General features: G+C 44.3%; 1 long non-coding RNA gene across 3 annotated transcripts; it reads right to left on the bottom strand.

Moving 5' to 3' along the window:
- Nucleotides 1-6,283: 6,283 nt before the first annotated feature.
- LOC110213104 (uncharacterized) lies at nt 6,284-17,289 on the bottom strand. Of its 3 annotated transcripts, XR_002325879.2 has the most exons (4): nt 17,080-17,289; nt 14,658-14,821; nt 10,847-11,207; nt 6,284-9,486 (listed from the first exon to the last, which is right to left on the bottom strand). It is a non-coding gene; the product is annotated as an uncharacterized LOC110213104 (long non-coding RNA). The 3 variants fall into 3 exon arrangements; XR_013485161.1 differs by having other exon boundaries at nt 6,284-11,207; XR_013485164.1 differs by lacking the exon at nt 14,658-14,821 and having other exon boundaries at nt 6,284-11,207.
- Between the last annotated feature and the right edge of the window lie 5,500 nt (nt 17,290-22,789).

Genomic DNA, 22,789 nt, shown 5'->3' with positions numbered 1-22,789 from the left:
GTTTCTTTTCCCTGTTGCACTCTCTGGTGCATTTCTTGCTATTTGGAGACAGTGAGCTGGTCTGAGCCCAAACCCTCACTGGACCATCTGGGGGAAGTCCCTTCTTCTCATCTGCTGCCTTTGAGGCATGTTGTTGTAAGCCTCCCTTCCCTTGCACTGTCTTTATTTACTTTTACACCTTTCCCCACATCGCCTCTCTGCGTTCCTCCCTCTCTCCATATGGCCGCTTCTTTCCTCATCTCATACCTTCTTTCAATTCCTAGAAGTTGTCTTCATCTGTGGTTTTCTTTCTCGATGCCTTTCCCACTCACTGCAAGAACCAAACGGCCCTTAATCAGAAGGAGAATGCTTAACGTGGGGACCCATCTCTGGGGGAGCAGCTGAGCAAAGTTGTCACATCGTAAGAAACAAAAAGCACTGAGGACTCAGAGAATCTTGGGTGGACGTGTGAGAACAGAGGCCGCCCAAAGTGAGCAAAACTGAGAGTCGCATAAAGGAAGGCCACGTTGAATGACTTTCAAAGACTTTAGAGAATGGTTGGGGAAGCCCAGCCCCCTCCTCCAGTCTGAGAGGTGGGGAACCAGAGGCCGGCAGCATGCTGGAGCAGAAGGGACAGAGAGGGGCGGATGTTGTCAGATACGGCCAAGGGGTGGATTGACTCTGGGTAAGTGTACTCCTTTCAAGTCGGAAGTGGGATGGTCATTGAGAACCCCATAAAGTAACAACATAAGAGGGGCAGCTAGGGGGCGCAGTGAATAGAGGTCTGGCCTTGGAGGCAGGAGGATTTGAGTTCAAATGTGACCTCAGACACTTGACACTTACTAGCTGTGTGACCCTGAGCAAGTCACTTAACCCTGATTGCGAAAGAAAGGAAGAAAGGAAGGAAGGAAGAATGGAAGGAAGAATGGAAGGAAGAATGGAAGGAAGAATACCAGGACTGTCTTTTGAAAAAGGAAGACTACATAGAGAAGGAAAGTCAGTTTCTAAAAAGGAGAGCATTTTTTTTACTTGAGTCAGAAAATTACTTTTTCTTAAAGTGACCAGACAAGACATTTAACCCTGGTAATGTAAAAGAGATTTTAGCAGATGAATGCTCAGATCCCTTCCAAATACAACATTCTGTGATCCTAAAAAACATGATAATGTAAATGAAACAAATCTCAGAGAATTTGTTGGGGAAAAAAAAACCCTAAGAATATACACAATGAACAGGAGAGGAAGGATGGGGGAAGAGTATCAGTCTTGGATGGCTATTGGGTAATTTCCATAGAAATACAGAATATTATAAAAATTCTAGAATATAATAGAAATAAAATTTCTATTAAAAATTGGATAAAGAATAAAGGTCATGTGGTCATTTGAAATGAACATTAACATCCATGTGAAGTTGAATTTATTAAACATCCCAGATGTTCTCAGCCTGGGAAGTCTATTAAGTGTGGTCCCTGGCCCTTCTTGACCAATGACCCAGAGAGCAATGGAAAGTCACATAGTAGGTATGATCAGATGGGAGTATGGTGCCAACAACAATTTCCTTTATGTGCATAAAGTGACATAAAAGACAGTGCATGGTGAGGGGGAAGGACCCCTGAGCTTGGAATCAGAAGAGCTGGATTATGATAATAAAAGTAATAATAATAATAATAGGAAGAGGAGGAGGCTTTATATAGCACCTAGTGTGTGCCAGACATTATGCTAAGCATTTTATAAATATTATCTTATTTAATCCTCACAACAACATTGGGAGGTAAGCACTGTTATTATCCCTGTTTTACAGTTAGGGAAATTGAGGCAAGCAGAAGTTAAGTGACTTGTCCAAGGTCACACCTGGATTCTAACTCGGATCTTCCTGACTCTAGGCTTAACGCTGTTTCCTCTAGCTATGTTTGCTGCTTCAATTCCGCTTCAGCTACTGACTCCCTGTTTATGACTAGTCAGGAGACTGCCTCTCCCCGGGCCTCAGTCTCCTCCCCTGTAAGATGAAGAGCTTAGAGTGCAGGCTCCCCTCAGCTATGACATTCTGGGATTCTGATTTTGGTGCATGGACAAGACTCCAACAGGATGAGACGGTGGGGAGGGTTAGTCTTCCATCCAACCATCCTCCATCCAAATGGGATAATGTTTGTAAAGCCTTGCACACTCTAAGAACCACTAGAAATGTCAGCTATGGTTACTATGATTAGGCATTTAATAAATGTTTGTTGAATCGCATGAAGTGTGTCTTATCCTGTGACTGCGGCAGGGCAAGTAGGTGTGGGAATGGGCTGCAATCTGCATCATCGAAGGGAGCGCCCACCTCCACCAAGTCCTTAGGAACATTTAAAAGTTAACAGAACTGATCACTCAGTAGTGTTAGGGATCATCAGAGCTAAAAGACAATCCTCTCCTTTCTGTAACCGTAAATAATGTGTTTTCTTAGGGAATGTGCTTGCTAAAAGGGCCTCATTTGAATGTTGTTTGGGAAATAATTTCATACCAAAATGTATCAATAATTTTATTTTATTTTTTTTAGTGAGGCAGTTGGGGTTAAGTGACTTGCCCAGAGTCACACAGCTAGTGAGTGTTATGTGCCTGAGGCGGGATTTGAACTCAGGTCCTCCTGACTTCAGGGCCAGTGCTCTTTGCGCTGTGCCACCTAGCTGCCCCAATAATTTTATTTTTAAAATGTATTTTCCTGAGCAGAGAGCCTCCATATGAATCCTGGGTGTGCTCCCTCCAGGGTGACCTTGGGCAAACAGTCTCATTCCTCTGGGCCTCAGTTTCCTTATCTCTACAAATGAGGGTTTGGACCATTGACCTCTGAGGTCTCATCTGCCTCTAGAGCTGGGGTCTGTGAGCCTGAGCTTGTCTGTCCCCTCTAGAACCAGAAACTTCAGCCGACCTCCTCTTCCCTGCTGGTTCTCCCCCTGGGCCTTTGGGGGGAACCTGGAAATCCTGTCTGGGAAACGTTTGCTGTCCTTACCATCAGAGGGATCCCTGGCTGCCATGCAGACATGCTGCTGACATCCCTTACAGGCAGGGTTGGCAGAGGCTGCCAGGATGGTAATTAAATGAAGCTACTGCAACTTCCTCCCAGGAGCCAATTAATGGCTGGGGGAAGGGTGGGGGATGGGAAATGTGGCATGCAGTTTTCTGCCTCCTCACCCCCAGATTAAAGTTCCCATCCCCTCCCTCTAGAGGATTCGGCCAGGCCATCATTGGTAACATGGCGCAGATGTCAAGACATTAGCCCAACTAAGTGACTCTGGCTCTCTCGCACGCTCCTGCGTGGCCCGAAGGAAATCTGGAAAGGATGATCTGATGCCCAAGCCTTCTCCCCGACAGCTGCCCCTCCTCCTCCCCCGTGCCCCCTGACAACGACCTCAGGAAGAAGCCTCTCTGCTCGCTCCTATCACACCTGCCAACCCCCAGCTTCGTTCCACCCTGGACAGTTTCCTGCTTACACCTCTATATCCATACACACACCCCATGCAGTCCTTGGCTTTTTAAGGGCCAAAAGAAAACAGCCAATCCGCCCCCAAACCCTAGCATCTGTCCAAGGATGCTTTTCAAATGTGTTTTTCTAGCTTTTTCTGCCCCCCACCCCCCAGTTATCTCTCCTACTGTGGCAAAGAATAGAAAATCAGGCTGTATATAAGAACCACCGGCCTGAGCCGGGATTTTCCCACAGAGTAAATTGGTTGAGGAAGGCACATGATTCAGACTAATTGTCCCCAAGTTTGGTCCCCCCTGCTGGGGGATTTATGCAGCTCTGAGTCATCCCCGAAGGAGCAAGCTTTACAGGAAATGGAGTTAAATAATCCTAAATCTTCTCAGCTGTGGTTTCTTAACCCACCAGGGTCGAGTGATCCCCACCTCAAAGCCTGCGTTCTACAGCTATTGGGAATTCTCCCTCTCAAGATATATTTCAAAAGTCAAAATAAATCACCTCATCTATTGTTTGGGCCCAGACCTCAAGGCAGGAAATAAATTCAAAGTTCAGGATCCAGTGGGATCCCCTCCTCTTGCTTCACTCATTGTTCATTGAGCATGTCAATTAGGAGGCCTCTGACGTTCACAGCATCATAGAATCTGGTGCTTGTTATGAGGACCCCCAAGGGCATCTGGGCCAGCCCCTTCATCTTACAAACGTAAAAGCCCGGGCCCAAGGTGACATAGGTGGTGAGCAGCAGAGCCGAGGTGTGAACCCAGGTCACGGGCACCAAGTCCAGTGGGCTTTCCTGGTACGCCTCACTGTCTCTTCCATCCGTAAGCAATTATTAATGATTAGGTTTTCCAGTATTAGCAGAAGATACACTATCTGCTGTTCATATGAGGAACATGAAACCAATAAAAGTCTACAGTTTTCTGATTAAAGAGGAAAAGGAAGAGGAAGAAAAAGAAGCAGAATAAGATTTGTAGAGGGGGATAAAGGCCCAGTCTTGAAGTCAGGAGGCCCTGGGTTCAATCCCTGCCTCAGATATATTTTGGTTGTGTGACCTTGGGCAAGTCAACTGAAATCTCAAAGAACAGGTGCCCACCTGCATTGGCCAGAGGGCATTTCCTTACCTGTGGCAGCTCCCTACACCTTTGAAATCGTAGGTCCACACAAATAATAATAGTGATGATAATAACTAATATTGACAGGGTGGGCTTAAAGTTTTCAAACTTAGCAGTCCCTTTTGATCCTCAGAACCACCCTGGGAGGTGAGTGCCACATACAGTTATTAGTATGCCCATTTTACTGGTGGGGAAACTGAGTCAGGAAGACTTTAAGGAACCTCCCATACAGATCAAGCAAAGAAGAGCTGGACTGGTCTCCTGGGTCGTGTGATGTTTGGTCAATGGAGGCCCCCAACAGGGCCTCTATGGTAAAGGTTGGTGTCCATGGGTATCCCAACACCCCAATCTGTAGATGTAGACTTTGTTAGCAGTAAGGAAACCCTAACAAGGGCCATTGGTGCACTTTAAGTCTACAACGTACTTTGTGCTTGCTGCAAAGGAGGCATTTCCACTGGTATATGAAGCCATGATCTCATCCATGTGGGCATCTAGGTATTAAAACCACCATTTTGCAGATAAGGAGACTGAGGCGTAGCATCCCCCAGCTCCTAAGAGTTGGAGGAGGGATTCAAACCCGGGTCTCTCCTGACCCCGAGTCTAGCAAGTATTCTTTCCACATTGATGAAAAGATACTCCAAATATCCCCATCCTCTTCTGTGCTGGGGCCTTTGTCTGGGGTGGGGGGGAGGGGGGCTGTACAGTTGGGGTGAAAGGCCTAAGGGGGACTGCCAAGGACACCGAGTTCCTAAGGCTGCTTCTCCCTAGGACCCCGAGGCCACTATGTGTACACGGTTTCTGAAGCTGGAGCAAGAGCAAGCCCATCCCTGGGTGTGACTGAGGACAAGTGGAGCTTTTGACTGTGGGAGCTGAGGAGGTTAATGGATGATAAAGTGAAGGATAAAGAGGAAAGTAAGGCTGTGGGCCAAGGGGAGGCTTGGGAAGGACCTGGTGTCCTTCAGCAGATGACAGCACCTGGAAGTTGGGTAGGGGGAATCCAAGGCAGAATGAACAACAAAGAATCCTTTAGGAAGGGTCCTTAAGCTGGAGTCTATGGGAAGGCTTGAGGGGGTCTTAGAACTTGGACGGGGAAAACTCACATCGATATAATTTTACTAACATCTAAACGAAATTTCTATTGGGTCATAGCGAGATCAGTCAATAAACATGTATATTAATATTAACACATTAATATTAACATTAGCATGTTAATAGTAACATGTTAATAACAATCACAGTATGAGTACATACCGTGTACCAAGCACTGGGCAAAACGCTGAGAACGCAAAGAAAATCTCTGCCCTGGAGGAGCTTCCATTTGAACAGGAGATGCCTCGGACACAGCCAGGCACAATGGCAGACGTGCTGTGGGCGCCAGTGGCATGGAAATGCCAGGCATCGTTATTGGGAAGAGCCATAGGGCCCCTATCACGTCACCATTCATTCTCAGTAAAGCACGGGCAGTTTTGGTTTGGTTTGGTTTTTAAAATCATCACACAGCTGGCCCAGGCAGAGGCAGGGGTTTAACAACCCTCCAGCAGAACCAGAACCAGCCATTTTTGAGCCAGAGCAGGTAATACAAGACTTACTCAGGGCGAGGAACGTGGAACTTGCCCTTAAATGTTGTTGGAAGAGCCCGGTGGGGGGAGGGGGTCTGGTGGTACGGAGGAGATCTGGAGCATTGAGGGGGAGGGGATTGGCTGTTAAGGGAGGCACAGGATAGAGGACATTGACACCTGTTGGCTTCTCATTTTTAAAAATGTTTTAACATTTTTATTTAAAGTTTTGAGTTCTAAGTTCTACCCCTCCCTTCCTCCCTCCCTAAGACAGTAAGCAATCAGATATAGGTTATGGCTTCCCCATTTTAATTAATTATTCTCTATAATTAGGTAACAAACATAGTCATTTCAGTGCTGACAGACACTGTCAGCACCCTCTAAATATTGTTGTCCTAGGTCAAAGACCTGATGATGTCATCATCTTTATGGGTTTGCCCTTGACTTTCTTTTTTTTATTTTTTAGCTATATTTTTATTTATTTCATTAAATATTTCTCAGTTACATTTTTTTAAAAATTTAACATCATTTTTTAAAATTTTGAATTCCAGATTCTCTTCCTCCCTTCTGTACTTCTTGAGAAAGCAAACAATATAATAATTATACATGTGAAGTCACACAAAACATATTTTCATAGTAGCCATGTTATAAAAGAAAACACACACACACACAAGAAAAATAAAGTGAAAAAAATCACTTCAATCTGCACCCAGACTTCATCAGTTGTCTCTCTGGAGGTGGAGAGAATTTTTCATCATGAGTCCTTTGGCATTATCTTGATCAGAGTAGGTGAGTCTTTCACAGCTGATCATTGTGACAATGTTGCTCTTCCTGTATACAACGTTCTGGTTCTGCTCACTTTACTTTGCATCAGTTCATGTAAGTCTTCTCAGGTTTTTCTGAAATCTGTCTGCTCATCATTTATTTTACTTCAATGATATTCCATCACAATCGTATACCACAATGTGCTCAGACATTCCCCAATGGAGATACCCTTGACTTTGCATATCCCAAAGTCACAAAGCCCAGAGTGGTACGAGAAAGCCTTCCAGTCCTCAGATTCCCAGGACTCTGGATCCAGGTGAGAAGCAGCTCTCCTCTCATTTCACTCATATCTATGGAAACAACCCAGATTCCAAGACAATGGATCTGGCCTCAAATACGTCCTAGCTATATGTGATCTTGGGTAAGTCACTTAACTTTTGTTTGCCCCAGTTTCCTCATCTGTAAAATGGGGATAATAATAACACCTCCCTCCTAGGGTGTTATGAGGATCAAATGACATCATATTTGTCAAGAGCTGAGCACATTGCCTGGCACACAGTAGGTGCTTATATCAAATCTTTCCTTCCTTCCTCACTGAGCCTCAGTTTCCCCAATTACAAAACAAAGGAGCTGGCCTTGATCAGGAGTTCTTGACTTGGGGTCTCAGCATATAATAAGTGTTCAAGAAATGTTTGTTTCATTCCTTCATACCTTTCAGCACTTTGCTCCTTCCTTCTCAAGAATGACTTTCTAAAACAAAAACCACTTAAGAAAAACTTTTATAAGTCACAGAAAAGCAATCTGCCTAGAACGCCTTTCACCTCACCTCACCTCTGTTTCTTAGAACTTCTAGTTTCCTTCAAGGCTCAAACACTGCCTCCTCCAGGAAGTCCTCCCCACCTCACTTCAATTCGTGGTCAGTGTGCCTAGAACTGCCTTCTGTTTACTTTTCTGTGGACCTGTTGTTCTGCCTGTCCCAGTATAATATAATTTCCTCCAGGAAAGGATTTGTTTTTCACTTTTATCTCCTTGTACCCAGGAGCTAGTCTGGTTCCTTGCGGATAGTGGGAGTTTAGAAAATATTGTCGAATGAAATAAGAAATAAGGGGGGAAAGAGAATTCTGCTCCTCCCAGGATAAGAAGCAAACATTAGCCCCAGGCTGGGACTGAAGAGGGATACCACCTGCATGATGGAAGGAAGGTGTGGCCACCTGGAGGGCATTAGGAACCCACTGAATTATGGAAGGAGCCAACAGGAGGAGGCATTCTTGTTATAGCTATGCTGCGTTTTATATATGCATGTGTGTTGTATAGCACATACATGTATGTTATATAGCATGTAGACATGTGCATGCGTGTATGTGCCAGGCACTGTGCTAAGCACTTTAGAGCACTCCCAACAATCCTGGGAGGCAGGCGCTGCTACTGCTCCTGTTTTACAGTTGAGAAAACTGAGGCAAACAGAGGTTCAGTGACTTGCCCAGGGTCACACAGCTTGGAAGTATCTGAGCCCAGATCTGAACTCGGGTCTTCTTGACTTCAGGCAGGCCTGGCTTTTTCTATTGTTCCACCGGGGCTGCTTCTCTGGGTCTGATGACCTCTGAGATCCCTTCCTCTTCTGTATCTCCCATAACTTGCCCATGCTCACTCCCAGCTCTAAAGGCCATTTCGGCCAAATGCCAACCTTACATTAGCGGAGTTTTGGGAGAAACAAAGGCAACATCTGAGCTTCCTGGCCCCTCCGGATAAAATGCAGAGACACCCTACAAAATGAGCTGGTGGACCGTCTGCCCCGTCCTTAAATTCCCAGAATGTCTTTGAAGGTTTGTCTTCTGAAAATGCGCAAGCATTTCAAATGAAGAAAACAAATTGCAAGCCACTGGACTTGGCGAGGCAGGAGGCACAGTTTGGACAGGCCCGAGAAGCCGCAGAAATGGCCTCTCAGCGTGTCTGCCTCCCTGCACGCGGGATCCGCTTCCCACAGTCACAGGGGAGCGGGGCAAGGGCTGGGGAGGACCTGGATTTCCACAGTCCCAAGGAACGCCCCATACTTCAGTCCTGAGAATGAAATGAAAAATCATTGTGAAAATCTGAAGGTTTTATCCATGGAAAAGATCGGAGAGAAGAAGGAAGACCCGCTGACCACTGTAACCTCCTCCTGGGCCTACTGTGTCCTGGCGCCTTGGGCTTTCATCCTTTTCCTGGCAGCTCACAGAATCTCCCTTTACCCTCAGTTCTTACCGCATGATGGAAGCTGAGCTTGCTCTCTCTTTTTCTCGCCGTCCCAACCACAGATCCCAACATCACGACCCAGGTTCACTCCATCTCCACTGGCATCTCTGCCAAGACCTGGCTCCAGGGCCTCTTTGTGGTCTATCTGCCTTCTGTCATCTGCCAACTCTGCCAATCTGAAAAGGCCTGGTCATGGGCCTGGTGCCCGTTCTCAGAGGACTGGCTTAGCGAAGGTCGTTGTTATGCTTCTCAGAACGTTTAGGCAAGAAGTGATTCCTTTTGTGGTCCCACCAATACATGAAGATCACTTACATGCAAGCGTGACGGAGTAATGACTTGCATTGGTGAAGGGAGGGAGCGAGAGGGGACCTCAGCTAATGAATGTGTAGATACCCTGAAGAAGTTGAAAAAAGAAGCAGTTTATTGAGGACTTGACTTCATGATATGGTGGCCATCCTCTGTCTCTTCAACTAGTCATGGGTCCAAAATAGGATTTTTTCCCTAGAGAAGCACAGATACCTTACCAATGTCAAAAGCCCCAATCCGACATTCTCATTCTAAGCCCACAGACCTCAGGATTCTTTTTAGGAAGGAAGTATTAACTATGTGCCAGGCACTGGGTGAGCACTTAACGAATATTACCTCATTAGCTCCTCTTAAGAACTCTAGGACGTAGGTACTATTATTATTATTCCCATTTTACAGATGGGGAAACTGAGGCAGACAGCGGTTAAATCCAGGTTTATACATTCTCTGAGTCTGGATTTGAACTCAGAGCTCCAGTCCCAGTGTACCACCCACTGTACCACCTAGCTGCCTAGATTAGCATGAGGACTACGGACTGATATCACCAACATCCACCATTCAAGCAATGTAACTGAAAGTGGCATTTTCCACTTATCAGTTTTCTGTCTCAAATGAGACTCCTTGGTATTTTTCCCCCAAAGAGAACAATTTTAGTTATCCAGTAAAGGATAAAGAAAGGACTCATATTCAAGCCCAGAGAGAATAGAGGGAACCCCCCTCCCTCTCTAAATGGGCTCCCCTGTCTCACCAGAGTCTTATAGAATTCCTGTGACGTTTAGGACTACACTACCCTGTCTGGGGCCCCACAGAAGAGAAAGGCCAGAGTATATACCTTCATGAGGCTCTTTTTTAAATGGGCTTTAGAGTAAACTTTTTTAAAGGCTAGTTTAGAAAGTCTGTCATTGATAAGGAAGCATGTGGTACATACAATTGCCAAGCAATTTTCATCAGTCAAACTGTGCCCCCTATGTCACATTGGGGGGTCAAAGCTTCCATCCACTTTTCAGCTTAATAGATGCTGCAAATAGAAGCTGTCACCAATGGGGCACAGATAGGATCTATGTAAGGATGAGGGACATAAGCAGCACAGAATCGTGAAATCAGAGGAGACCTCAGGGGGCATCTAATCCAAGCAGAAATCCCATCTGTCAGGCCTGCAGGGAGAGGGAGATGCTGTGAAGCTCCGTACCCCTGGCTACGAGTCCTCACCCCCTCACACATGCCACCCCCTCCCTCTTCATTTGTGCCCTCTGGAATACTGGTGCTCTTGTTAACAAACCGTCTTTCATGTTCATGTGTGTCATTCTCCAGGAATCTGCTTTGCATAGATTTTGTATGTAATCTCTCTATGTGGTGTTTACGCCATTAAAATAGAAGCTCCTTCAGGGCAGACATGGTTTTATTTTTATATTTGTATCTCCCGTGCCTGGCACATAACTGGTACTTACTGAAAGCTCAACTCCTTTGGAAAGAGGTCTGTACAACAGGACTGCAGGAGGCTCCTGCCCCCAACCCAGCTGTCAGGAGAAGGTAAATGGAGGCAGATCTCTTTAAAAAGCCATCCTAATGCTCTTCCTCAGATCACACGGAAGCCTCCAAGATGTCACGGTTCTCTCATTCCGAAAGGATGATGAGCCCTTGTCGACAGTGTCACTGATGTGGTCACCATCCTGACATGTGCCACATGCTACTTATGGTAGGTTAGTATCAGGCCAGGTGGGCAAAAGCACCAAGTTAACCAAAGGTCAGAGCGATGCCAGGAATAACCACGCTGCAGGACGATGGGCAGAGATTCTCTGCCTTGAGAATCTGCAAAAATAAATTATAATTTGTAGGGTTCCATCCAGAACAACTCTAGATATATTCCTTTCCGATGCACCTTCCATATAACTGCTAAATGGGTATTCTCAAAACACAGATCTGACCATGGATCTCCCCTAATCAAAAGTCTCTCCACTGGCTCCCTATTGCCTCTAGAATAAATACAAAGTTCTCATCCTGGTATTAAAACTTACCACAATATGATCTTCACTAACTTTTTTCCTCTCACTCCCCTTAATGTGTTTTGTTTAATCAAACTGGTCTAGTTTTCCCCAGTATTTAGCATCCTCTCTACCATCCCCATGACCTTTGAGTAAGTTGTGCCCCCCACCAACATCTAGAATGCATACTCTCTGCCTTCTGCCTCAAAGAATCCCCAGCTTCCTGCAAAGCATAGATTCATGGCCACCTCCTACCCAAGGGAGGATCCTCCCAATCATCAATGTGTGCTCTCTCTCTTGCTTTCTCTCTCTCTTTTTTCAGAGCACAATGTATAGTAATTATTATATAGCCTTTCTTGAAATGGAAATTCATTGCTGTATATTTTGAATCCTCTCTTATGTTCTGCTGTGCACATGGCAATGTTTTTTTTTCTTTCTTTATTTTGTATTTCAGTTTTAGTATTTAAGTTTAAAATCAATTAATAAAAAAAGAAAATAGATCTGGAAATTCAGAAGTTAATTTAGAGAAAAAGAATAACACTACCGGAACATACTCATGGGTTCAAAAAACATATAGCTTTGGCTCTGGACATCACAGACTGACTCCTAATCACTCCTCAAGTTTGAAGGCTGCTTCTGTCTCTTTCCTCTGAGCACCTATTTTTCCCATGTAGAGACTACAGGGGTCATAGAGAATTCCCATTCAGATGTGCTTTGCAATACCAGATCTGACTAGGCCTTTCACTGGGGCTCAGGGAGTCATTGCATTGTTGCACAAGAAGGGCACTGGTATTCAGACTACCAGTCTGGAGTTCTTCTCAGGTTGGGACCACTACCTAGCTTGGGCTACAAAACTTCATTTTGTCTCATTCTTTTTTTTCCCACAGGTACTTAATACTAATTTATTTTGATTCATCAACAATCACTTCCATAAGCTTTTGAGTTTAAAATTTTTGTCCCCCTCCCTCTCCACCACCCTTCCCAAGGCAGCACATAATCTGCTATAGGCTGTACATATACATTCGTATTAAAAATATTTTCACATTAGTGATGTTGTAAGTAAGAATTAGAACAAATAGGAGGAACCACCAGAAAGAGGAAACAAAACTCAACAGAAGAAAAAAATAGCAAATAATATGCTTCAATCTGCATTCAAACTCCATAGTTCTTTCTTTGGATGTGGACAGCATTTTCCATCACGAGACCTCTAGAAATGCCTTAGATCCTTGTATTGCTGGGAAGGGTTAAGTTTATCAATATTAGTCATCGAACAACATGACTGTTTTTGTGTACAACGTTCTCCTGGTTCTGCTCACTTCACTCAGCATCAGACCATACAAGTCTTTCCAGGTTTTTCTGAAATCAGCCTGTTCATCATTTCTTATAGCACAATAGTATTCATTACATTCATATACCATAACTTGTTCAGCCATTCCCCAGTTGATAGGCATCCTCTGAATTTCCAATTCTTTGCCACCACAAGAAGAGGTGCTATAAATATTTTTATACAGGTGGGTCCTTTTCCCATTTGTATGAGCTCTTTGGGATATAGCCCTAGAAGTGCTATTGGTGGGCCAAAGGGTATGTACATTTTTATAGCCCTTTGGGCATAGTTCCAAATTACTCTCCAAAGTGGTTGGATCATTTCACAACTCCACCAACAATGTATTAGCGTTCCAGTTTTCCCACATCTTCTCCAACATTTATCATTTTCTTGTTTTGCCATCTTGGCCGATCTGATAGGTGTGATGTGGTACCTCAGAGTTGTTTTAATTTGCATTTGTCTAATCAATAGTGATTTAGAACATTTTTTCATATGACTATAGATGGCTTTAATTTCTTCATCTGAGAACTACCTATTCATATCCTTTGACCATTTATCAATTGGGGAATGGCTTGTGTTCTTATAAATTTGACTTAATTCTCTACATATTTTAAAAATGAGGCCCTTATCAGAGAGACTGGTTGTAAAAATTCTTTCCCGGTTTTCTACCTTCCTTCTAATCTTAGTTGCATTGGCTTTGTTTGTGCAAAAACTTTTCAATTTAATATAATCAAAGTTATCCATTTTGCATTTTGTAATGTTCTCTATCTCCAGTTTGGTCATGAATTCTTCTGTTCTCCATAAATCTGATAGGTAAACTATTCCTTGCTTTCCCAGTTTGCTTATAGTATCAGCCTTTACAACTAATTCATGAACCCATTTTGACTTTATTTTGGTATATGGTGTGACATTTTGATCAATGCCTAGTTTCTTCCATACTCTTTTCCAGTTTTCCCAGCAGTTTTTTCAAAGAGTGGGTTCTTATCCCAGAAACTGGGGTCTTTGAGCTTATCAAATAATAGATTACTATAGTCATTGACTCTCTCTCTCTCTCTCTCTCTCTCTCTCTCTCTCTCTCTCTCTCTTTATACATACATATGTATATATAATTCTGTATTTTCTATGTGCAAATGGTTATCTTTCAGTAGAATATAAGCTCCCTGAGGACAGGAACTGGTTCCTTTTGGGGGGAGGGAGGAGGGGGGACAATACTCTTCCTTAGCTGAGGTGCCAGAGCACCGTGCCACGACCAGGGGGCACATCTAAACCCAGATCCTCACCCATTCCAGCAGCTGCTCCCCAGTGGTGCCCCACCATCAACAGCAACCCTCTTTGAGTTCAGGGCATCTTCCAAGGGAATACCTCACTGGGTATGCCTCTCTCTCTTCTCCTCATAGGATGTTTCAACCCATCACTTAAAATACTCCCCTTAGTCCTTGCCCAAGTGAAGGAAAACTGAGGGAGTCCATGACGAAGAACTCCTGCCTCAAGTGGATCCTAGGTGAGGACAGGGCTGATTGTGTGTGAACGTCATTGGGGCACTAGTCTATGCTGAGACTAAGAAGAACAGAGCTTGACAGGAGTATAATATAATACGATATAATATAGTATAGCATATATTATACTCAATTGTTTTTATATTGTCTCCCCAATTAAAATGCAAACTCCCTGAGGACAGGGATTATTTTTGCCTTTCTTTGTATCCTAAACACTTAGCACAATATCTGGCACACAGTAGGTGTTTAATAAATGCCTGTTGACTGACTGGCACCTGCTGGAAGTTGCAGAGAAACAAATTTAAGCTAGTGTCAGGATAATGTCCCAGCAGTGAGAGCCATCCCAGCAGGGAGCGGGCTGCCTTGCAGATGTAGCAGGGTCCCCCTCCCCTGAGGTCTTTAGGCAAAGTCTAGATGCTTGCTCATCTGGTGTGCTGGGGGATGGGGGGGTTCTTACTTGAGGATAGGGTAGACTCATGGCCTCTGAGGTCCTCCAATTCTAAGATTCTGAGAAATTTAATAACTCCAGCAAGTTTCCAAACCAGGAGGGGAAAAAGTCTGTTTCACTTGTTCCAGAGATGGTGAATTTAGTGATGGTCCTTTAAAATATCCAGATGCTACCTTTAAAAAAAAAAAACAAACCAAAAACGTAGCACAATGCCTGGCACATAGTAGGTGCTATATAAATGCCTATTCTCTTCCCTTCCTACATTTTATGTAGAAATTCCTCTACTTCTTAGGTTTCTGCCTGACTTTTAAAGGAAACACCTTTTCTCTTTATTTCTCTTAATAATATTTTTTTCCAATTACAGGCAAAGATAGTTTGTAACATTCATTTCTGTAAAATTTTGAGTTCCAAATTCTTCTCCTTTCCTCTCTTCCCTCCCCTCTCCCCAAGACAGCAAGCAATCTGATATAGGTTATAAATGTACAACATGTTAAACATATTTCCACATTAGTCATGTTGTACAAGAAGAATCAGAACAAAAGGGAAAAACCATACGAAAGAAAAAACAAAAACCAAAAAGAAAGTAAAAATAGTACGCTTCAATCTGCATTCAAACTCCATAGTTCTTTCTCTGGATGTGGTCAGCATTTTCAATGACAAGTCTTTTGGAACTATCTTGGATCATTGTATTGCTGAGAAGAGCTAAGTCTATCAAAGTTAGTCAATGCACAATGTTGCTGTTACTATGTTCAATGTTCTCCTGGTTCTGCTCACCTCACTTGGCCTCAGTTCATGTAAGTCTTTTCAGGTTTTTCTGAAGTCCACCTGCCTCATCATTTCTTATGGAATCATAGGATTCCATTATATTCATAGACCACAACTTGTTCAGCCATTCCCCAATTGATGAGTATCTCCTTAATTCCCAATTCTTTGACACCACAAAAAGAGCTGCCATAGATATTTTTGTACATGTAGGTCCTTTTCCCTTTTTATGATCTCTTTGGGATATAGACCTAATAGTGGTATTAATGGATCAAAGGGTTTTGTAGCCCTTTGGGCATAGTTACAAATTGCTCTCCAGGATGGTTGGATCAGTTCACAACTCCACCAACAATGCATTAGTGTTCCAATTTTCCTTCATCTTCTCCAACATTTATTATTTTCCTTTTCTGTCATATTAGCCAATCTGATAGGAGTGAGGTGGTACCTCAGAGTTGTTTTAATTTTCATTTCTCTGATCAATAGTGATTTAGAGCATTTTTTTTCATTTGACTAGAGATAGCTTTAATCTCTTTATCTGAAAACTGCCTGTTCATATATTTTGACTATTTATCAATTGGGGAATGGCTTGTATTCTCATAAATTTGATTCAGTTCTCTACATATTTTAGAAATGAGGGCTGTATCAGAAACACTGACTATAAAGATTGTTTCTCAGCTTTCTGCTTCCCTTCTAATCTTGCTTGCATTGGTTTTGTTTGTACAAAACCTTTTTAATTTAATGTAACCAAAAGTATCCATTTTGTATTTCATAATGCTCTCCATCTCTGGTCATCAGTTCTTCCCTTCTCCATAGATCTGACAGGTAAACTATTCCTTGCTCTCCTAATTTGCTTACAGTATCATCCCTTATGTCTAAATCATGTGTCCATTTCAATATTATCTCGGTATATGGTGTGAGATGTTGGTCTATGCCTTAGTTTCTGGCATACTGTTTTCCCAGCAGTTTTTGTCAAATAGTGAGTTCTTACCCCACGAGCTGGAGTCTTTGGGTTTATCAAACAGTACATTTCTATAGTTGTTTACAACTGTGGGAAAGACCTTTTCTCAACTAACGTGGCATCTCCAAGACCCAGGAGGAGGAGGAAGCCAAGGGACCTAGAAGTTAATTGAAAGTCATCATGGTACCATTCAAAGATATGAAGAAAGCATGGTAGAATCTCAGCGCTATTCCTTCTTACTTATGGAACCTTAGTCAAATCACTTCCTTCTTCTGGGCCTCGTTTCCCCAAATATAAAATGAGGGAGTTGGACTCCCTGACTTCTAAGGTTCCCTTCCAGCTCTGGATCAATGCTCTTCTGATCTGGGTGGAAGTCCTGGCTTCAACATTTTTGAGCTGTGGAAATTTCTAGGACTCTATTGACCCCTCTGAATCTCTGTTTCCTTACCTGTAGAACAAGGGTAATGATAGTCAGACTAACCACCACCCAGGACTGTGAGAACAGCCCTTTGAAAACCTCAGAGGGCCGTTTAAATGTAAGGGTTGGGTGGAACCATGCCAGTTTGGAGGTGAGTTGTTGACTGACATCACTGTTGGTACAATCCAAATTGAAACCCAGTATCTGAGCCTCACCTTTGGTCCCTGATGCTACCCTTCCAGGCCCTAAGAGTGGCCACGGCTCATCTTGCAAAAAGATGCTTGTACACCTACCTGGAAGGGGAGGCGGACGGAGAAGGGAAAAGTGTGGCTTAACTCTCTGCACTCACTGGCAGCATCTTTTGTGTGGTGTGCTTGAAAGGAGTCGAGCTGTTGACTTCCACATCAAAGAGTAGGGGAGGGCAGATGATTTGGACAACATCCCCTGGTCCCCCTGATGAGGAAGTCTGGCTCTTTCTAAAAGCGCAACAACCCAAGGCCACACATGTGTGGTGCAAGGGAGAATCATCGACACAATTACACTTTGTCGAGAAGAAAAGGAACAAAACAAACCCAACTATTACCCAGTCACCAAGTGCCCACCTCCCAAAGCTGCAGGGAAAGGATGTTTGAAAAGGAAGCTGCCTAGCACTCCACCTGTGGCACAGGAAACCACCTGGTTAAATTTAGAGCTTGGCTGCACATCCGCCCGCCTGAGCTGCAGGCATCTACAGCCCGCCCTGAGCTCAAGTTCAATGAGCACTGACAGCCCTGAGCATTCCGAGTGCCCAGGAATGTGCAAAAAGGCATGTGGGCAAGCAAGCTGCCTTTGAACCAGGTGGTTAGAGATGGGTGAATGTCTCCTTACTAGAGGAATGCCCTCGGAGAAGGAGGTCTGCATGGAGTAAAATCCTTGACTTGTTTTTGTGCTGAAGATGTGGTCCTTAGACATTCTTCATTTATTCAACATGTACTGTATGTAAGAGGCTCCACCCTACCATGCTCAAGTCTGGAGGAACTGCTTCCTTTCTCCTGGGGGAGGCAGAAGAGTTGGGGGGAGGGTACTTGTGTCAGAAAGTCTCGGCATCAGTCTTCTCATCTATAGAATGGGGCTGTAAAAACATCTACAGAATTAGGTGATTGTGATCTGAAGGTCAAGGGAAATGCAAATGTAAAAAAATTTTTTCTCAATGCTGGTTATTATCATTATTTTCCCACTGAAACATCTCTTGCCCCTTGTCAACACTCTCCTGATTCTCACAGAATCTCAGTGATGGAAGATTCTTCCAAGGTCATCCATTCCATTGACCCTCATAAAGAATCCACTCAGCCTTCATGGAGGGAGGAAGAGGGGAGACAGGGACAGAGACAAAGACAGAGAGAGACAATATGTGGAAGGAGACAGACACAGGAGGAGAGGGCAGAGGCCAAATGTCAGTGCGGAAGCTTAGTTGTGTTTTTTGTTTGTTTCTTTTGTCTGGATCTGTGATTTTATCCCTAAGGGGACCTCCCAGTATAGAAACTCTCTCCACCAGCAGAGATCAGCAGCTCATCTGAACTTGTTGTCTTCAAGAGTTGCCTGGAACACTGATAAATTAAATGACTGGCCCAACGTCACATGGCCAGCATGTTTCAGAGATGGGATTTGAACCCAGGCCTCCTTGACTCCAAGGCCAGCTTTCTGGTCACTACACCATGTCATCCCTCACAGTACCAGAGTAATTAACATATTTTAACATATAATACAAAAAACAAAATAGAGACAGTGAAGGCTTATGGGAAAGGACAGCCAGGAAAATGAATCCATTCCCATGGCCTTTTCACTGAACTCATCACGGTACAGTTAGGCCTTGAGCAAACTTTTAACCCAAGCCATGACAGGCTCCATTCTATCAAACAAAATTCCATTTTTTCCATGCCTGGTCCCCCATGGTCCAAGCCCCATTAGCAGCCAATTAAGCATGTCCACAGGCTGTCTGCGGCTCCAGACAGAGCACTGGACTTGGAATCAGGGGGGCTGGGTTCTAATCCTGGCCCTTCCACTTCCTAGTGGCGGGGTGGAGAGCAGAGAGCTGACACCAATTTCCTCCACCGACTTGGTTCCTCCACTTGGGAGGGTGGGGCCACATAAACTGAGATGAGCTCCATAAATGTCTCCTGGGCTGTGGTATAGCCAGGGCACGTGGGGGAGAAGGTGAGGGTCATGACGGCCCCCATGGCAGCTGGCTGACCTCTCCTCCAGAATGACAACCAAGAGTGTACCCTCATTCTAAAGACAGGAGAAAGGACTCTGGATTCTGAATCCTATCACCTGCTCCAGAAAGAGAACTCCTTAAGTGCGTTAGGAACCTCAAAGCTCTATACAAATGCTAGCCACCCACGTGTTGTTGGGCAAGCTTCCTCTTCTGCTCCCAGGGCGAGGTCCTCCTTGGTGAACTCATGGCATCAATGCAGCTCGGGGTGACCTTGGCGGACTTCTAGCCCCACCCTATTATTTTTCAGATGAGGAAGCCAAGGCCGGAGAGAAGCGATGTGCCCAAGGTGGTCTGCCTTCCTGGGGTTTCAGAGGGGAGGAAAGTGACTAGAAAGAGCCTGTCAGATTTGGAATTTGTCCCCAGATCCTCCCGCTCCGAAGCCTCAGGGGGAGGATAGACTTGAGGCTTCCTCCCGCCCCTCCGGCTCCAAAGGTGGAAGAAATGAGCAGTGCAGCTCAATGGCCGTGGCACACAATAAAAACCTTTCCTGTATCTGATCCCGCTAGAAAGCAATTTAGAAAAGTGGGGGGAAGGGGGGCGGGAGGGAGGTGTGGAGAGGAGGGAAGGGGGAGGACCGCTTTCAAAGACAAGTTGAATTGCAGCTTTTGGGGAAAGAGATTGAAAAGACAAGTAAGCGGACAGAAATTGGAAAAGAAGAAAAGCAATCCCCTGAATAGCTTTCTGACCTAAGAGACTTCAAATAAGGTGTTCATTACCGCCCGATTAGTGCCACCTACACAGGACAAAGTGAATGTCTTACCATCAGGTAGTAATAGGCCGGGCCCCTCGACAGCCAGGAAGCATTAGACTGGATTATCCATGAAGAGAGGATTAGCGCAGGAGACGCCCCAGAATCGGGCCGAGGCGACCCCAGCGGGCCAGCTGGCTAATGTTTGGGATAATAATTCCAAATGTATTCAAATAAATTATAAGAAAGAAAAGCCTCGAGGCAATAAAGGACGGCTTCACACGATACTCTATATTGTGGGTAAAATCATGCACATTTGCCGTAATCGCACCTCCGGGGGCAAACAGGAAAGGCGCCCCCAGCAGAGAGCCGAGGCATTGAAAGACACACGAGGGCCACTGCGTGCGTGCTCACTAGACTTTCCCTTTAGCATTTTTGTCAAAAAATAGATTCCCTGCTTTGCTTGGGGGAGAGGAGCTATTCCCTAATAGATCTTCGCTCCCTGCATTGCTTGTGTCCCAGTTTTTGAATATAGGTTCGCTTTCTCTGATCAATGCGTATTGTTTGACCCACACAGCTAAAATGGCAACTAAAATGTGTTTCCATGTCCTCGAGGCTAAAGTAATCCCCTCTCTTCTCCAACCACAAGCTTAACTCCAGGTTTCCCAGAGCATGGCTTCTGGGAGGAGAAAGACACTTTTCCATCTTTCTCCCGAAGGAAGGCTTACAGGAAGGATCTGCAGGCAGAGTTCTTCCTGCCTGTGACCTTGGATGGGAGACCAAAGAAGACCAGCTTAACTCTACAACTGTGATTCTATGATCTTTTCAAGGAATTCAACTCTTCCACTCCAAGACTTGTATCAGTGAAGTTTTTATTTTTTTAAGTTTTTATTGATAACCTTTTGTTTTTCCATCATTTTCATTTTCGAGTATATCCCTGCCCAGCAAGCCATCCCTGGTAAGAAAGGATAAAAAAAAGAAAGAAAAAAAGGCAGTTCAACAAAATTAGCCGAGTCCTAGCAACTGTCCTCAGCCCCTGTACCTTCTCCAGGGCCAAGCTGGGTCCTGGTAACTAAACAACGTCCAGATTGGGTTGGGTTTTGTTCTTTCTTCCTCTGTCCTTGGAGTCATTGTAGCCAGGACTTTTGTGATTCTGCTTCCTTTGCTGCATCCGTCCATACATGTCTTCTAATGCTTCTCTCCATTCATCCTGTTCATTGTTTCTGATCCCACAGTAATAGCCATCACGTTTGTTAAGCAACACATTCACAGACCCCACCTGGTGTAGCCAGCCCTCAGTCAGTGGGAATCTGTTTTGTTTCCAGGTGTTTGTTACCAGAAGAGTTACCAGAATATTTTAGTGGATATGGGAGTCCTCTTTTTGTCTTGGACTTCCTTGGAGAATATTCCTACCAGTAGGATTTCATTATAGTCATGTCTTTTTTTTTTAAACCATAATTTCAAATAGCATTCCAGAATGCTCATGTCAATTCACTGTTCCTTCAACAATGCATGACATCAGTGAAGTTTAGCCTAGTACCACAAATTCCAAGTGAAGCAGGTTCTAGGTTAGTTATTAGGAGATGGCACAGTGGACAGACTGCTGGGCGTGGAAGCCCTGAATCCAAACTCTCCCTCAGACCCTGGGGGAGTCACCTAACTGTCACCTGCCTCAGTTTCCCCAGCTGTAAAATGGGGATAATAACAGCACCTCCCTCCACGGTTATTGTCAGGAACAAGTGAAATAGTGATTGTAAAGTGCTTTGCAAACCTGAAAGCATAAGTGTGTTATGCTAGTTTAAGTCTGTAAGTGCTAGCTATTATTAACCTAGGGCCTCATCAACTTTATGATGAGCATTTTTATATCACCTACTATGTGCCAAAGACTGTGCTAAGTGCCTTTGACAAACATCATCTCGTTTGGTCTTTACAACAGCCCTGGGAGGCAGGTGCTATTATTATCCCCATTTTATAGTCAAGGAAACTGAGGCAGCAGTTAAGTGACTTGTTCGAGGTCACACAGCTAGTACATATCAGAGCAAAAATTAAAACCCAATGTACGTACTCTAACTCTGGAGGCAGGGATGTGGTTATCCACCATAGCATACTGCCTCTAAATAAAGTCACAGAAGAAATGCAGCAGATAAATCCGTGATGGGATCCACCATGGAATATTCCAGAGGACCTGCCTGGGATTCACTTTTTCTGTGCGGCAAATGCATCTTGCTCCCTGTTGTTTGATTCATGTTTGATTGGGTTGGTGATTAAGGTCCTGGAAGGCAGGAGGAATGTTTTGTCTTTGTGTGCCCAGTAATCAGGGTGGTACCTAACACACAGTAGGAACTTAATCAAAATGAACCAAGTATTGTGCTAGGTAAATGGAAACATTCTTTTGTTGTTGTTAAGTCATTTTTCAGTCATGTTCAACTCTCCATGATCTCATTTGGGGTTTTCTTGGCAGATATCCTGGAGTGGTCTGCCATTTCCTTCTCCGGCTCTTTTAACAGATGAGGAAACCAAGGCAAAAAGGGTGAAGTGACTTGCCCAGGGTCGCACAGCTAGTAAGTGCCTGGATTTAAACTCAAGTCTTCCCAATTGCAGGGCTGGCACTCTATCCACCGTGGCACCTTTTCCTATTGACGTCACATTTGCAATGGTGTCACTTTCACGCACTGTTTATAACATAGGAATAGCCTATTCTTTGTGGACTGATTGATGAAGTACTCAAAGTGCTTTATGTGCCCTATCTTACGGATGAGCAAACTGAGGTCCTGATCAGTTCATCAGCTTATCTGAGGGCGCACTGCCAACCAATCATGACGGATGCTCTGAGTAGTAACAGAATAATTGCTTCCATTGCAGGCAGTGAATCATAAATGACCCCCCTTGAAAACAACACTAACTTTGAGATTACTTAGAAAGCATGGAGTCCAAGACCTCGAGCCAGCAGGGACTTTGGCTGAGGTCAAACAGGGTCTACAGAATGATGTCATTCCGACATGTGTATGCAAAACCATTGTACACTTCAGGCATATGTTTAACCTAAAACAAATATGATAAT

Source organism: Phascolarctos cinereus, unplaced genomic scaffold, assembly GCF_003287225.1.
Source record: "Phascolarctos cinereus isolate Bilbo 61053 unplaced genomic scaffold, phaCin_HiC Scaffold_1;HRSCAF=81, whole genome shotgun sequence".
In the NCBI taxonomy this organism is placed as follows: Eukaryota; Metazoa; Chordata; class Mammalia; order Diprotodontia; family Phascolarctidae; genus Phascolarctos; species Phascolarctos cinereus.
The sequence above is the reverse complement of the archived record's forward strand: the minus strand, read 5'-3'. Positions and strand labels throughout refer to the sequence as shown.